Source organism: Saccopteryx leptura, chromosome 4 (genome assembly GCF_036850995.1).
Source record: "Saccopteryx leptura isolate mSacLep1 chromosome 4, mSacLep1_pri_phased_curated, whole genome shotgun sequence".
Taxonomy (NCBI): Eukaryota; Metazoa; Chordata; class Mammalia; order Chiroptera; family Emballonuridae; genus Saccopteryx; species Saccopteryx leptura.
This window is the reverse complement of record NC_089506.1, coordinates 102370841-102388952: the sequence shown is the minus strand read 5'-3', so window position 1 is coordinate 102388952 and position 18112 is coordinate 102370841. Positions and strand designations below refer to the sequence as shown.

Below are 18112 nucleotides of genomic sequence, written 5' to 3'. Positions count from 1 at the left end.
TAGCAAACCGGATCTAGCAATATATGAAAAAATCATACACCATGATCAAGTGGGATTTATTCTTGGGAGGCAAGGCTGGTACAATATTCGCAAATCAATCAATGTGATTCATCACATAAACAAAAGGAAGGAGAAAAAGCACATGATAATTTCAATAGATGCAGAAAAAGCATTTGATAAAATACAGCACCCATTCATGATCAAAACTCTCAGCAAAGTGGGAATACAGGGAACATACCTCAACATGATAAAGGCCATCTATGACAAACCGACAGCCAACATCATACTCAATGGGCAAAAATTAAAAGCAATCCCCTTAACATCAGGAACAAGGCAGGGGTGCCCCCTTTCACCACTCTTATTCAACATAGTTTTGGAAGTCCTAGCCACAGCAATCAGACAAGAAAAAGAAATAAAATGTATCCAAATTGGAAAAGAAGAAGTAAAATTATCATTATTTGCAGATGATATGATATTGTATATAGAAAACCCTAAAGTCGCAGTCATAAAAACTACTAAACCTGATGAATGAATTCAGCAAGGTGGCAGGATATAAACTTAATACTCAGAAAGCAGAGGCATTTTTATACACTAACAATGAACTATCAGAAAGAGAAATTAAGGAGTCAATCCCCTTTACCATTGCAACCAAAAAAATAAAATACCTAGGAATAAATTTAACTAGAGAGATTAAAGACTTGTACTCGGAAAATTATAAAACATTGATTAAAAAAATCAGGGAAGACACAAACAAGTGGAAGCATATACCGTGCTCATAGTTAGGAAGAATAAACATCATTAAAATGTCTATATTACCCAAAGCAATTTATAAATTCAATGCAATACCGATTAAAATACCAATGACTTACTTCAAAGATATAGAACACATATTCCAAAAATTTATGTGGAGCCAAAAGAGAATACTAATAGCCTCAGCAATCTTGAAAAGGAAGAATAAAGTGGGAAGTATCACACTTCCAGATATCAAGTTATACTACAAGTCCATTGTACTCAAAACAGCCTGGTACTGGCATAAGAACAGGCATATAGATCAATGGAACAGAACTGAGAACCCAGAAATAAACCCACACTTTTATGGACAACTGATATTTGAAAAAGGAGGTAAGAGCATACATTGGAGTAAAGACAGCCTCTTCAACAAATGGTGTTGGGAAAATTGGACAGCTACATGCAAAAAAATGAAACTAGACCACCAACTTACACCATTCACAAAAATAAACTCAAAATGGATAAAAGACTTAAATGTAAGCCGTGAAACCATAAGCATCTTAGAAGAAAACATAGGCAGTAAGCTCTCTGACATCTCTCACAGCAATATATTTGCTGATTTGTCTCCATAGGCAAGTGAAATAAAAGACAGGATAAACAAATGGGACTTTATTAAACTAAAAAGCTTCTGCACAGCTAAAGACAATAAGAACAGAATAAAAAGACAAACTACACAATGGGAGAATATATTTGACAATGCGTCTGATAAGGGGTTAATAACCAAAATTTATAAAGAACTTGTAAAACTTAATACCAGGAAGACAAACAATCCAATCCAAAAATGGGCAAAAGAAACAAATAGACACTTCTCCAAAGAGGACATACAGATGGCCAATAGGCATATGAAAAAATGCTCAATGTCACTAATCATTAGAGAAATGCAAATTAAAACCACAATGAGATATCACCTCACACCAGTCAGAATGGCGCTCATCAACAAAACAACACAGAATAAGTGCTGGTGAGGATGTGGAGAAAAGGGAACCCTCCTGCACTGCTGGTGGGAATGCAGACTAGTGCAGCCACTGTGAAAAACAGTATAGAGACTCCTCAAGAAATTAAAAATCGGCTGACCAGGCGGTGGCACAGTGGATGGAGCGCCGGACTGGGATGCAGAGGACCCAGGTTCGAGACCCCGAGGTTGCCAGCCTGAGTGCGGGCTCATCTAGTTTGAGGAGAGCTCACCAGCTTGGACCCAGGGTCGCTGACTTGAGCAGGGGGGTTGCTCGGTCTGCTGTAGCCCCATAGTCAGGGCACATATGAGAGAGCAATCAGTGAACAGCTAAAGTGCTACAACAGGAAACTGATGATTGATGTTTCTCATCTCTTTCCATTCCTGTCTGTCTGTCCCTGTCTATCCCTCTCTCTGACTCTCTCTTTGTCTCTGAAAACAAAATAAAAAACTAAACAAAACATTAAAAAAAGGAGAAATTAAAAATCGAACTGCCTTTTGACCCAGCTATACCACTGTTAGGAATATACCCCAAGAACACCATAGCACTGTTTGAAAAGAAGAAATGCACTCCCATGTTTATGGCAGCATTGTTCACAATAGTGAAGATCTGGAAACAGCCCAAGTGTCCGTCAGTGGATGAGTGGATTAAAAAGCTTTGGTACATATATGCTATGGAATACTACTCAGCCATAAGAAATGATGACATCGGATCATTTACAACAACATGGATGGACCTTGATAACATTATACTGAGCGAAATAAGTAAATCAGAAAAAATTAAGAACTATATGAACCCATACATAGGTGGGACATAAAAATGAGACTCAGAGATATGGACAAGAGTGTGGGGGGTACGGGGTGGGGGGGGAGGAGAGGAAGGGGGTTGGGGGAGGGGAGGGGCACAAAGAAAATCAGTTAGAAGGTAACGGAAGACAATTGGACTTTGGGTGATGGGAATGCAGCATAATCAAATGTCAAAATAACCTAGAGATAGTTTCTCTGAACATATATACCCTGATTTACCAATGTCACCCCATTAAAATTAATTTATAAAAAGGATAAAAACCGTATCCCCGAGCATGTAAAGGGATCACAAGGAGAGGACTGTCTGCTGAGGACCTCATTCAGCTGGAGAAGCAGCTGATTGAAGAGGAAGAGATAGAAACCGCAGAATCCAAGAGATTTGCTACCAAGGATTTGGCAGAAGGTTTTCTATGGTGGAGGATAGGTTGGCAAAATTTCAGGCTGAGGACCCCAGCAACAACAGATTCAGTAAGGTCTACAGAGCTGTTTATGGATGCCTTGCAATGCTATTGGCAGATTTTGAAAGAGAAGTCATCAACCTTCCAGACTAGCCTCAAACAATTCTTTTAGAAGGTAGAGAGGCTGCAACAGATCTTATACCCTCTTTATCAGCTCTTCTCGAGATGAAACACCTGTAGTACAGGAAGAATCATCTCCAGCATCTCCTGCACGTTTCTTAGGCAATCCTGACTCACCTGACTCAGTACCTCCAGCACCTTCTGCAGGTTCTCCTGCCTCTCCAGCTCCCTCCTCCCAATAGGTCGCTCTCTCCCACCTTGCAATGTCATCCAGTGTGCAAGCCAACCACAGGAAGAAAGGTAAGGAATTCTTTTACATTCATTTTTTTTGCCATTTTTTCTTTTAATACAGTACAGTGTACAGTGTATAGTACAGTATATTTATTTATGTCCTTTTTCTTTTTCTGTGCCTTAGTTGTGTTTTTATGTTCTAGAGATTATGATTTTACAACTGTGTTAGGATAGGTAAGTGACTTAAGCTAGGGTGTGTTTCCACTTACACCAAAATTTGGGTTACGTCACTGTCTTAGGAACAGAATTGTGATTGAACTCAAGGACCCCCCTGTATATTCTTAGTCACTCTATAACAGCGTCACCAAGTGAAACCAGCAAACTCTGTTCACTCCAGTGCAATGAGGCAACTTCGGACCCTTTTGAATCCCTCCTAATTTAGCCTGTGGGTTTGAGGAACAACCCCCGCCCCCCTGCCCAGTCACTATTCCACAGACACCTCCCTCCATGTGGGCTACTCTCTAGGAAAGATGAGACCTCGTTCTGCTTTCATAACCTTTCCATTCAGTGGGTGGGTGGGGAGAGAGGAGAATTGGTATGAACTAGCTTCTAAGGAGGATACCCTGAAATCTACATCATGACTTCCCTGGGGTTTGGTGACGTTGGGTGTAACAGTCCAGGGTGTTTAATTAGAGAGGTGGTGGCATGAGATTGTTGGGGTTTCTGGGCATAAGTGGGGGCCTGTCTGGGCCATCAGGCGGGAAGCAGGACCCCTTGCAGCAGGCGGGGAGGGGACGGTGAGAAGTTCCAGCTCCCCAGAGAGACAGAGAAAGCAGTCTGGCAAGAAATGGACAGAGTTTCAGGCGCCAAGCCAGGCAGCTGTGGTTTGGGGCAGGGTTCCAGGGCCAGTAGGGAACCAGAGTGCCAAATGGGAGCTGAGCAAGCGCCCAGTCATATGCTAGACTTGGCCCACAGGGTGAGTTTAGACAGAAATACTCTGGCTGCAGTGCACCTGGGTGCCAAAGAGCTTCCTTCAGGCACCTGGATGCTGGGTTTAGGGCAGCAAGACTGACTGATGCCTCTCCCTACTTGCGGCCAAGAGTCCCAGATTATGAATCAATAGGCTTATATAGGATCAGCTCAGCTACGGAGCAGGGCAGATGTCCCAGGGACGTGAGATTACCTTTACACTCATCCTTCTCACCAGGACAGGTAGTCATTCCTATAAACTGAAACAGATGAAGTCTAAAGTTCCTAGAGACTTTTTTTTTTAATCTCTGAAACACACCGACACACAAAGTGACTATAGGTGACAGACAGATATATACATCCATACATATACAGAGACACACACATACTGATACGTCTTATACACGAAGGAGATAAATTCTTAAAAACCTTTATTTAAACTCAGTTTTTTAAAAAAAAAAAATCCCTACTTGTCCTGACCTGTGGTGGCGCAGTGGATAAAGCGTTGACCTAGAATGCTGAGGTAGCTGGTTCGAAACCCCGGGCCTGCCTGGTCAAGGCACATATGGGAGTTGATGCTTCTTGCTCCTCCCTTTGTTCCTTCTATCTCTTTCCTCTCTTTCTCTCTCTCTCCAATAAAAATAAATAAATAAAATCTAAAAAAAAAAAATAAAAGTAAAAAAATAAATAAAAAAAACTTCTCACTTGAAATTAATCAAGCTAACATTTCCTGATGGATTGTATGCTTTCTGTATTTAAATAACAAGATATATACAGCCTAACTTATTTTTCCTTTTCTACTTTATTACCAGGAAGCTCAGAGCTAAACTTCATCCTTCCTTAGTTTAAATCGTCTAGTTTAATTTTATTCTTCTTTCAACCAATTTTAGTACTTGACTTAAGTATATAGGTCTTTGATATAATTTTATGGATATTCATCAAGTGTAATTTTTAATGATTTTAAAAGTGAATAATGAGTAAATAATAAGTGAGTTGAATTTTCTGGAATCTTAAATATATGTGCCAGGAAAGTTTATCGATGAGTTATTAAGTTCTAAAGAAGCAGGACTCCATTGCAGTGAACAAGATCCTAGTATAGAACCTACCTGGAGGGAGTTTCAATCATAGGACCTGCCCTCTGAGCCTGAGTGTGAAGGGGTGTGGGCAGTGTGAGGCGGCTGTGGGGAACGGATTAATCAGGAATACCTGTGGCAGGAGAGAGTCACTGGTCTCCCAGCCTGGGTCTGCTTTGCCAGCATCGCTCACTTTGCACCTACTGTCTCAGCCATATTTACAAACACATGGAGGAATGTTGGCCACATCCTCCCTGGGCAATTTGGACAATGCCTTTGCAGTCCTTTATCTGACCCACTAGGTCCACACGGCGCCTTGACTCAAAGATATCAGGGAAAGAAAGGCCTGCAGTGTCACTGAGTCCATTCCTCAGGGTGGGGCAGGAGTGAGAAGCAACCCGATCTGTGCCTTCTCCCTCTGGGGAGACACACGCGGTGAAATCTCCTCTTTATCCCCAGAGCAAAGCATTGGCACCAGCCATCTTAGGAGTACCCAATTCAGTTTCTCATTCTGGCATCTCTCCTTGACTTATCTTCACCCTCTCTGCATTTTTGGAGATCATTTGCGGAGGCAAGAATGTGTCCGGAAAACCTTCCACAAACATTTCATGGGGCCAGGAGTGGATGTACTTCTCAGCTTCACTGACACTGGTCTGAGGGTGCAGGCTGAAGCTCTACTCGTCTCAGGAGGGGCTGGACCCGGGAGGTTCTGCCGACCCTCTGAGCTACAGGGTGAGTGTGGCGGACAGCGCTGCCCCCAGAAGACTGCAAAGACAAGCCATCCTCCTGCCAAGTTCTCCCAGCAGGGGGCCATTGGCATGGAGTGAAGGGCTTTGAGATCCTCAGTTCCTTCCAGGCAGAAAACAATGATGGAAGGCGTCCCCTCTGAAGCAGCTCCTGGAGCATTGAATGTTTCTTCTCTGGCCTCATTTCATCCGTCAGAGAGAAGAAGTTCTAGAGACAACCTGACATTGTTTTAAAACAAGTAGAGAACTGATGTGGGGAAAAGGACTCAACTTATCTTGTACCCTTCTGAGGGACAAAGCTAGGACTTGTGAACACAGGTTAGAAGGAAGCAGAATTGAGGTAAAAATACGGAGGCTTTTGTTTCCTTTAGACTTGTTCAGAAGTGAGTTGAGTCCATTCACAGATGAATGGGTAAAGTAAACATGGTCTATACCTATAGTGGAAGATTTTTTTAACCTTAAAAGGAAGGAAACTTATGCATGCTACAATGTGGGTAAACCTGGAGGACATTATGCTGAGTGAGACAAGCCAGTTCCAAATACTATATGATTCCACAGACAGAAAGTACAATGGCAATTGCCAGGGGCTGGGGGCTTGGGAGTGGGCAGATGTTGTATCCTGGGGACAGTTTCTGTTTGGGATGGCGATGAGACCTGCGGATGAAAGAGTGATTCACTCATCACATCACAGCAGTGTGAAGGTACATTTAAAAGTGGTGAAAAGGAAAAACTTTGTGTTATATATTTTCATAATAAAAAATTAAATAAACAGCATTGGACATTAAAGGGCCCTGTGTATGACAGTGGAAAGAAATGGCCATTAGGTAGCTTATCACATTAGCGTGAATATGCCTCTTTTGGTATTTGCTGCTGGTTCAGTTTTGGTGGAACAGTGCCAGATACCACAATCTTACGTGGGAAGTAAGAGGCCCCTTACTCAGTTTTGAAGACAACTAGAAAATAGAGGCAGAAGGTCAAGTTCTTATAGGAAAGGAGTCTCATTTGCCTTCCTCTAGTATGCACGTGTGATTGGCAGGGATAGGGTACTCATTAACAGCTGGGAGTTTGTATGGTGTAGCAAGAGGCACTGTGGTGTTGAAGAAAGATTCTGTCTAGATAGTCTAGGTTCTAGTTTTATAGCTATTTAACCTCTTAGAACCTCACTTTCTGTATCTGTAAAATGGGAATAACTTTGTTCAGAAATAGATGTCAATGTCTATAACAGCACCACTAACACATGTGGTTTACCCACAAAAATAGTCACTATTATTGGTCTCCCAAAATATTCATTTTTTAACTTTTCATTCTTAAAATGTATTTTCATATGACTTGTCTGTCAGCAATGCAGTTAATGGAAAATTCATCATAGCAACCAGGAAATGAAGTTAACACTGCAAAAGGCATTATTCTTGCTCTGTATTGACACGTCAATATAACCCTGAACAATTTTGGACATCTTGGAGTGTTTTACAAAGTGACGGGTGATTACTTCTTGTTTCGGAATGCCTAAAGTCAAGAAATAGGGGCTCCAGGACATGGGAGGAGAAAAATAGGAGGGCACTTGAGAATTCTTGCAACTTGATTAGGGCTTGGAGAGTAACCATCTTTTTAATATCATTTCCAGGAACTATAGTCAGTTCCCGGGCTCCAGATAACCATGATGCCCAGTGACCTAAACACAAAAATTCTGTCACCACATAAAGTGTATGCAAATGAACTGAGAAGATTCAAACCTCAGAAACCAAGGATTTGACTCTATCTTATTTTAGGAACCTGGCAGGTATCAGGGAAAGGAATAGAAAAAGAAGTCTGCTGATAATGTGACCATAATGAAGGTTCCAGCATAATTAATTTATTATTAAAACACCTCCAAACTTGATAAGGAACTATAGAATCACAAAGGAAAGTTGTAGAAAAAGCATTTTTCTAAAAATACATATTCATTGTAGGGCATCAAAAGACTTCTTCTCTGGCCAAGATGGAGTAACAGGAAATATATTTACTCTTCTACCTTAAGTAACTAAAAAACTAAACAAAATAATGATACAATAGTTTTCAGATATTTCATCATAGAACTATGACTTTTTTTTTAAGTGAGGAGAGGGGATATAGAGAGACTCCCACATGCACCCTGACCAGGATCCACCTGGCAACTCCAGTCTGGGACCAATGCTTGAATCAACCAAGCTATCCTCAGTGCCCAGGGCCTCAAGCCACTGGCTGCAAGAGGGAAAGAAAAATATAAGGGGTCAGGGCAAAGAAGAGAAACAGGTGGTCACTTCTCAGGTGTGCTGTGGCCAGGGATCAAACCTGGGACATCTGCTTGCTGGGCTGATGCTCTATCCACTGAGCCAACTGGACAGGACCTGAACTACAACCATTGAAGAAGGGGAGAAAAAAGAGATAAATCTTACAATTGCTCCAGGTAGGTGACTAGAGAGATAATTTCCAGACTATGGTGCAAAGAGGCAAAAACAGAGTTCATCAATCTCATTACAATGAGGAGCTAAAGATCCAGGTGAAGGGAGGTCAAAGCTACTAGAACTTATTGAAGAGAGCTTTAAGAGTGAGCAAGCTCCAGAGATTTGCAGAGAGGTCACTTCAAAATTTTGGTTGAGTAGTGATCTATGTACATATGAGAGGAATGTATCTGAGGAGAAAGAATTACCCCAAAACCAGCAGACAGAACATTTACCAGTGTTCACACAAGGCTAAGAATAGTTTGTGTTCCCACTAGCGAGAGTAGAAAGACCTCCTAATACAGTCTTAAGAAGGGAACTCATCTTTTTTAGTCCTGCCTCAGTAGTGGGACCAAATAAGCCCTGGACTAAAAGCTGCTCTTGACTCATCATAAAGAGCTTAAAATCAAGCCTTGAAAAGATCCAATTGATCCCAGGTAACTTAACCTAGTGCCATAATAAAGTTCAACACTATTTAAAGGAATATAACAAAATCCAGCAAACAATGTAGAATTACCATGTCAGGTATCTAATAAAAAATTATCAGTATATAAAGAAGCACAAAAATATTACTTATAACCAGGATAAAAACTGATCAATATAAACAGTCCCAGAAATTATGGAAATAATAAACTAGCAGATAAAGATGTAAAATACAATATCTAAAATGAAAAAATACTTGATGGCATTAATAGTTAATCAGACATTGCAGCAGAAAAGCTAAGTGAAGCTGAAGACAGAGCAATATAAACTATCCACAATGAAGAATCAAGAGAAAAAAGACTGAAAAAATTAATACAGCATTAGTGATTTGTGGACTATACATGTATAACCCAAGTGGACTACATGTGTATAATTAAAGTGCTAAGAAAATGGTGTGGGGGTGGGGGAGAAAATATGTGAAGAAATAAAAATGTTCTAACTTTGATAAAAGTGATAAACTGAGAGATTCAAGGCCCTCAACAAACATGCATCAGAACAAACATTAAGAAAACCATGCCAAAACACAGGATAACTAAACTGTTGAGTATGAGTGGTAAAAAGAAAATCTTAAAATCAGCCAGATGAAAAGGGACACATTACATGCCTGGAAACAAAAAAATGACAATGAAATGGCAGCAGATTTCTTGTCAAAAACCAGAAGGCAATGGATTTAAAGTGATTCATAACATATGTTGAAGGAAAATGTATGACAACAACAAGGAGGAAATAGAAGTATACTGTTATAAGATTATTATCCTTAAAGTGGAACAATATTATTTTAAGTTAAACCATTAGAAGTTAAAAAGTGTAATATATACTTATAGGAGACCAATATTTATGACACAGATTATGTTCTCTCAAAAACAAACTCTAGTGCTAGTTCAATGAGTTTATCATTCTCAAATTTATATCTTTCATTCTAGCTTTAATTAGTTATAATGATATTTTTAATTGAAAAATTTAACCTATCTCTATAGTTCAACATCTTTTTTTTTTTTTTAAACATTGTCAAGTAACAGCAAGGGAAGTATTTTCAGCATCATGCTGGTCTCACCAACCTAAATTTGGTACTGTGGAATTTGTTGATGAGGACAAACTATGTGAGAATTCCTATGCTTGAAGTAATACTGGGTTTGGGCCATTTCTATTTAAATGATGGATTTGGAAAAAAATGTGTTTACAAAATGATTCTTCTATTTACAAACTACACTGCCTTCTGTTTGGGAAAACAAGTAAGGTCTCTATGACTTGGAGGTCCCACACGTTGCACATAGAAAAGGACATACACTTCTGGTGCCCTTAGTCATTGTGGAATTAATAAGACTTTTGGAAAACATGATGGAAAACTTGCTTACTTAATAACTAACCATTCTTGTCAGATAAGTGAAAATAATACTGACCTCACTGAATTTTCCACCAATGCATCTCCCTATTCAGACTGTAAGTGGGTCATATTTGGAACTATGAACTTTAAACAATGTCAGTTATTCAGGGGCTGGATAATTTGATAGGAATATAGCATGTTAAGTGGTAGCGATAGCTTAGAGAGTAAGGTATATGGTTAATGAGTACATCCAACTAGAGGCCCAGGCAGCTTGGCTTAGTGGTAAAGAACAAATAGAGGATCCAAAGAATGTCCTAGTTCTGTCATTGGCTAGACCTCATCAAGCAAGGCCATGTAACTTCTTCAGACCTTAGTTTCTACTTTAGACCAGGGCAGTATTTCTCTAAGTATAGTGCATACCACTGGTTGTATGCCACATTTTTTCCCCTTCTTAACATAAATTAGTGTATTTTAGAAAAAAGTTAGAACCTTTGAAACGCCTAGGAACTTGTAGCATTTGTTACCTCTGGAAGCAGAGGTGTGAAGTTAAGGTTAAAAATGAAATAACTGTGGTTAAAAGTCTGTTTAGAAAGGAGAAGGACTCCCTCTGGGTCCACACAGCCAGCAATTGCCCCTCCTCACCCAACTGGGCAGAAGACTCCAGAAGAGAATTCTCCCAGAAGATGAACCTGTTGGGATACCTAGGGCCTCAGTGCTGAGATAAGATTTATGCAAGTATGGGAAAGTTTGGATATATATTAGTGAAAGTATTTAAAAATCTTATTAAACCATAGTACTATGATTAACTCTGCAAAGAGTTTTCCAAAGAAAACAAATAGCTATGTAGGAAAGGAAAAGACATCAGTTTAATGTGTGGCTCAGATGTCAATAGTAATGTCATTAAAGTAATCATTACTTTAATGATTAAAATAATGTCATTAAAGTAATTTCAACTGAATATTGATTTAACCCAAATGTCTATATTAGAAGAATGGGAAGATGGGAAATGGAAGTAGGAATTGAGTAAGTAATACTGAAATTAAGCTAAATCTGAATCTTTCATAGTAGGAAGTCAATAGATAATGCTAAAATAAGAAACCAAGTAGAAATACTAGGACTTGTTTTTGAAAATAAAGAATTAGAGGTAAATATGAAAATAATTTAGAAGCACTGAAAGTGGTAACTTTAAGGGGTGGAGGACAGCTTTATATTGTATAACTTCCTGCAGAATTTTTTGATTGTTAAATATATGCAATATAATTTTGACACATTTTTAAAATTCCATTAAAAAAATAATGAAGGTGTTATATGCAAATGATGGAAAATTGGAAAATACTAGGCTGGGAGACTTTTAAGCTGTGACTTTATAAGAGAGTTTCTGAACTGATCTAATAAAAACAGCGAATTACCACTCTCTACTGACATTTGTTGTCATAATACCCACAGCTGAAATCACGTGCATTATTATTTAAATTATAGTGGGTCATTACAGAATTTCGTAAACCAGAGCTGGAAGATAACTGGGACACTTTGAAAACTTTAAACACTTTCATTTATAAAGTCATATTTATAAGTTTTTGCCTAGGATATGCTAGTGCCCCCCATCCATCACCTGTAACACACACCTTTTTAAAAATAATAGTGGTTTCTAGAATAGCTGGGACCACCATTGTGTGATACTTGTTAAATTGAAAATATAAGAGAACTGGGTAGGCATCTACGATTAAATGAGGTAAAGCATGTAAAATACCAGGTATGAATGAATCTTTGCTTCCTTCTCCCTCACCCTCCCCCATAGGAAAGGAGGTTAACTGGCAATCACTCAAATTATGACACTGTTTCACAGGTTCTTGGAACCTGGGACCAGAGTGATGTTTGGGAAGGGAAGCGCTTCTTTTATAAATCAGAGTCTGATGGCTGGAAGATTCTAGAATTATATCGGAAGAAAGGAAAAATTAATGGAAAATGACTAGATTTTAACCCAATGGTTTAGAACATTCCAGAGCCAAGAGAAGTCCTTTATAATAATTAGAGCCAGCTGTGTGCTTGGGCAGTTCAGGTCATGCAGATGCCAAACCCCAACTCAGACACTTACAGGAAGATTCTCATCATCAAAAGTTTCCAAACATCCTGTAAAAAAATCAAAAGAAGGTAAATTATGTTATCTTTTCCCGTTCAGTCAAAACAATTTTCTCTCAAATACTGATCATCTCTCTGTTTTCACTGGTGCTTCATATCTGAAGATCATGTTACTGATACTGTTACATTGTGCATACATGAAAGAATTCTTTTTAAAAAAAGACATCATTAACAACTTTCCATTCTGCTGGAATTTGTTCTTGGATAATGATCTTTACCCAAGAGCCACACCAACTCACCCATAAGTCACATGGTTTTGGCCAGTAAAGAACTGAACCAGCATCTCTCTGAATTAAAGAACTGAGTTGCTGGGAGCAAAGGGGAAGAAAGGGAGACTTTTACTGTAGTCTCTGTTGTAACTTTTGAATTTAAAGAAAAAGATATATGAGAATTTCCTATTCCAAAAAATAAGTACTTAAAAAAATTTTTTTTTCATGAGAAGAATATATTGGTTTGCTGACTTGCTCACCTTAGCTATAGAAGTTCTAGTAGACATGAACTATATACTTTAGAGAGTGGAAACTTACTTTCTTCTAGGTCATTTATTATATTCTTTCTGTTGAATTGTAAATCTCTTGAACTATATTAAATTGCAGGTCCTCTCATCTCATGTTTCTTTTACTTCTGCTTCAGGACTAGTTTTTTTTGAAGCTACAGCTGAGAGAGAAGAGACTTGAAATAAAGCCACACAGCATTTTGCTTCAGTAGTAGCAAGCAGTGTTGGAGGTTGGCCGGGTTCCAGAACTCCCCACTTAACTCAAGCTGGACCCTCCCTCTCCAGGCCCATTTCTATTGGTCACTTTGTTGCAACACAAAAAAGAGGTGGAGCAAGACCATGGCTTTACTGCTATTTACCATGGTGACTAACTTGGTGCTAAATGTAGAATTCACTGCATTCCTGAGGTTGACTCATTTCCACTCAAAACCTTTGGGTTGGGGTTGGAACTCAGCGCAGGTTCCACAGGGCTGCTCCTGGAAGCTGGCCTTGGATCCTCTTATCTGGACCAGCCCAGGGTGTTCTCCACCTGAACCCAGCTTGTTCTGATGCAGATTGATTAAAAAAACAAACTAACTAATGAACTAACTAAAACAAATTAACAAAAACACTTAGATATATGCTAAGATGGGAAAGAGAATTCAGAGAAGAATGTTCTAAGTGAATCTTAGACTTACCTGGGTTTCCTGACCATTAGAAACTCCAACAAGTAGTCTTCCTTCATCTGTCCTAGGACTGACTCAGTGTTGGTAGAGCAGGAAACCAGCCATGTTCAGAAGTACAGGGAGCTCACATTTAATTTGGTTCTTATTAGCCACATTCCTAGATTCTTTCAATTCCTGAAACAAACTTAGTTTAGAGATGCAACCATATTTTTCTTAAGGGCATTTTAGCCTTTTTATCAAATAATTCAATAAGGTAGAATGGAACTCCTACCACTGACTGACCTCTAGGTTTCTCCTATAGATCAGAAGTCTGTAAAATGAAGTAGTTGTACTTAGTGGAGAGGCAAGGCAATCTTTTGGAATACAGGAAGAAAATATTTGAACTTAGATTTATTGTTATAGAAAATAAAATAAAATAGAAGTTAAGATTTATTAGTATTTAATAAATAATGTAGATTGACGTCAGAAGGTCAGTTGCTCTGAATGACAGAGGAGAAAATCCCATAATTTAGAGAGGTTAATAGCATCACCATAACTCATTTGTTTTTAGTGTACTAGGACACACTGTACTTTATGTGTGATAGGCTGCATGGATTTATAGGTTTTATACTCTAGTTTTGATAAAAACCAACCCTAATAAAAATGGGCTAATAACATGAAAATATTTTTCAAATGGAATCAGAAGTAAAGCTCATAACAAAATACAAGCATAAGTACACAACAAGGATATGGTAGAACATACACCTTCTTAATTCATCTGTCACATGAGGTAAAAATAAGAACAATCTAGTTTATCACATGGTCTCAACTAAAAATACTCCTTGTTTTCTGTCTACAGACTTCCACAGGCTGACTGTGAGTGTCTTCTTAGCCTTATACTAGACTCTTCTGTAGCCTCAGTTTCTAGACATAGAGTATCTCTCTGTGTTCACTGGTCCCTTCACAGTTATTGCACCATATCCTTATTCCTTAACCTGAAACTTCTCTTCTCCATTGCTCACCCCACCGTCAAAGTTCTGCTCAAGGCCTGTTCAAACCCACGTTCTTGTGATTTCCCTTTTGAAGGCAAAGTTGTCCTGTGCCCTCCTCCTGCCCTTCAGTTGTACCCTTAATTCATTTTGTAGTGTTTTAGTTGGTGGTTTGTGCTTATCCCTTCTACTATGGCTCAGGTTCTTGAGGGAAGAGACTGTGTCTTAATTCTTTTTCGTTAAACCTTCAGGGTTCTGTGTAAAGTGGGAGGTGACCCATGGTAGTCTGATGAACACATGTTCCCCCTGTAGCTCAGCTTAGCCTCTGTGGTTCGTTTAATATTTATGGAAAGTCCACTCTGAGGGAGACTCTGGACAGAGCTCATCAGTATCTGCTCTGTCACTCACATCTTCAGTGAGATGTGTAACCAAACTAACTGCATGAGTTTGGTTTTAATTTTTATGTTCAATTTTTGATGAAAATATAAATAAAATGTAGCAGCTATGTAGAAAAAGAAATAAGCCAAAAAACCATCAGGTAAGCCTATATTTAACAAGTGGTAGTATTAATCCAAAGCTGATATTCATTCCTTAATGTGGTACTGCAGTTACTTAACTAGCACAGAATAAAAGTGTCATTGTTTAAAAGTGGGATTGGGCTATGGTGGTGCCTTTACAGAACTGAACTTAAAGCAGTAGGTGGGAGAAAATAATTAAGATAGTTACCTAATGTTAATTGAAGGTTATTTTAAAAAGTAAAGAATTGGGAACTACCTGAATGTTCTTGAACTGGGAACTCATGAAAGAATTTTGACTATATCCATATCTTGTGACAGGCAGCATCATGGGAAAATGTACATAATATTTAGTTTAGTGAAAAGGGCAAGTTGTATAAAATACCTATAGTATGGTTTATTTTATGTTTAAAAAATTCTCTATAAATGCACAGAAAGGGAAATGGAAAATGTAAGTTGTCTGTGTATGTGCATATATACACACATACATGTATATAGACTCATATACACATATATATTTTTTCTCTGGAAGAATAGGTTCATGAAATTGTTAACAGCAGTTACCTCTAAGAAAAGGAATTAGAGGAGAAGCACAAAGTGAGGGAAAGGATTCTTATTTTTCACATTTCTATGTTATTTGAATTTGTTATAGTAAATGCACATTATGTTTGTGATTTTAAAACAGTAGTTAGTTGTTGAAGGAAAGAGGAAGTCCCGTGGGCAGAAGTATGTCAGAATTGCAGCAAACACACAGAGAAACTCAGAAACCTGGAAAGAGGGGTGGGTGGCTAGTGGGCCACGCAGGGTGCAAAGCCACTGCCGGCTCCAGGATCTGTTCCTGCTGCGCAGAATGCGAGCTCATCCTCATACCGCAGGAGCGTAATTCTACCAAGGAGCCTGTGCTGCTCACCTCTGCGCCTAATGGGGGACAAATGGTTTTCTCCTCTGTTGGAAACATCTTCAGGGGAAGACTCGAGGGTCCACCTTGGGAGTGCAAGCCAGACTTCACTTTCCTTGCTCCCTATGTCAACACCAAACCAGTCTGGTAGTGTTTCACTGTCCGATTTACACCTGAGTTCATGTTCAGTTCACATTCCCGAAGAGCCATCTAATCAAGACCCTTGTTTCTATAAGCAACCATACAAAATTTTGAAGGATGTTTTTATGTTATTCTTTTGTTTTGGGTTTGTTTGTTTTTTAGGTAAAGTCTAAATTCATTTTTTCTCTTAACGCATATCTGTTGATTCTCAAATAGGTCTTGCTCTAAACCGGAGTTTTTGGGTTGTTTTGTGCAAAGTTGGTAGAGAAAACAGAGCCCTGGAGGCCAGCCTTGCTGCACACAGTCTATACAACCTTGAACAGAGCGGCTTTCTTCTCCGCGCTTCGGCATCTTCCTCTGTGTGATGAGAGGGTTGTAGCGGATGGTCTCGGGCTTTACAGGCACTAACATTGACATTCCAGTCTGGGAACTCTGAATGGACAGACGCTGTCTCCCCAGAGCTGTGTGGGCGCTGGCAGGCCCACAAACGTAGAGTGGAAATGAATTGTTTAAACCGTTTTCTTTTAATTGCTCCCTTGTCTTTCTTTCAGAGCAAAACACTAACACTTCATGGTGCTATAAACTGCGACAGTATCGGACCAAGTGGCCGGAGCGGAACGCAGCAACAAGCTATATAAGGACAAGCACTCCTTCCTCTGTGTTCAGAGTGAAGGCCAGCACCACATCTGGCACCCAAAAGGTGTGCAATCCAAGTTCTTTGAACAAATAAATGTATGAATAAGCGATGTCACCAGCTGAGAAAAAGGCCGACCTGATTAGAGAAACGCTGCTTGCAGTGGGCTCTGCAGACCAGCTGGAAGGTTTTCCAGCCCAAAGTGCTCTGGCCCTGAGTCGCCTTCTCTTCCTGAGAAGGTCTCCCTGATTGGCTAACCGTTTCCTAAAGTTCAGGGAGTGAAGAAGAGAACCCCTCTGAGCCTGGCTACACCCATGCACAGAATATTCAAGAAAGGCAGTTTAATCCATTACCAAAGAGAGCGCTTTGTTTTTCCATTCCAGTTGGGAAGTGAGCTAACACTACAGAACAGGTGCGAACAAAGCCTTTTCTGTGCGTCAGCAAATAGATGCTACTTGTTTCAAGTCAACTCACTGCATTGGAAAAAAAAAAAGAACTTGAACAATCTTGGAAAGCTATTTTGGTAAGTCCTGTGGTGACACAGTGGATAAAACAGTCAACCTGGAATGCTGGGGTTGCTGGTTCGAAACCGTAGGCTTGCCTGGTCAAGGCACATATGGGAAGCAACTACTATGAGTTGATGCTTCCTGCTCCTTCTCACCCTCCTTTATCTCTCTCTCTCCTTTCTCTAAAAATCAATAAATAAAATCTTTTAAAAATAATAAAGTTATTCTGTTATCTTAAGTAAGTGAAACTAATTTGTTTATGCTTCTATTTATCCTTTAGTTGGTTTAATACATTCTTCCTTCAAAGACAACACAAAGATCAACTTCAGCCAACTTTAGCACAAATGCCCAAGGTCAGTCATTCAGATGAATTTATAATGGGGAAATTATTTTTTAACTTTTACACACAGAGGGCTCTACCTGCCTATTTGTGGCATCAGCCATATTTCTAATTCTTTTTTTGTTGTTGATCCTTTGCTCTTGTTAGATTTTCTGGTTTTAACTCCTCTCATACTATCTCATTGCCAAAGGGCACCAAGTTTAGTGCCCCTGGTATTTCTAAAATGTTGTTTGTTTTTTTCCCTACATGTGTGTGCTCTCAGCAAATCTATACGTAAAGAAGAATCCAAGTATGATTTGGTTTCTTTTTTTCTTTTTAAAATTTTTTATTGAATTTTCTGGGGTGACATTTAATGCCTCTTTGTTTCCTCACCACAGTAGTATGAGACTGGCCCCTCTGAGTCATGGTCCAAGTGAGAAAGCAGCAAGCAACCAGATAGCATGGTCTCGGTGGGAAAAA

At 39.3% G+C, this 18112-nt stretch overlaps 1 long non-coding RNA gene across 1 annotated transcript in view; it reads left to right on the top strand.

Annotated features, from left to right (window-relative positions):
- The window catches only part of LOC136404412 (uncharacterized), a 142183-nt gene extending 124700 nt beyond the window's left edge, over window positions 1-17483 (top strand). The window contains exon 3 of the long non-coding RNA XR_010751243.1: window positions 16725-17483. This is a non-coding gene — a long non-coding RNA (uncharacterized lncRNA). The remainder of the gene's footprint in view (window positions 1-16724) is intronic.
- Window positions 17484-18112: the final 629 nt, after the last annotated feature.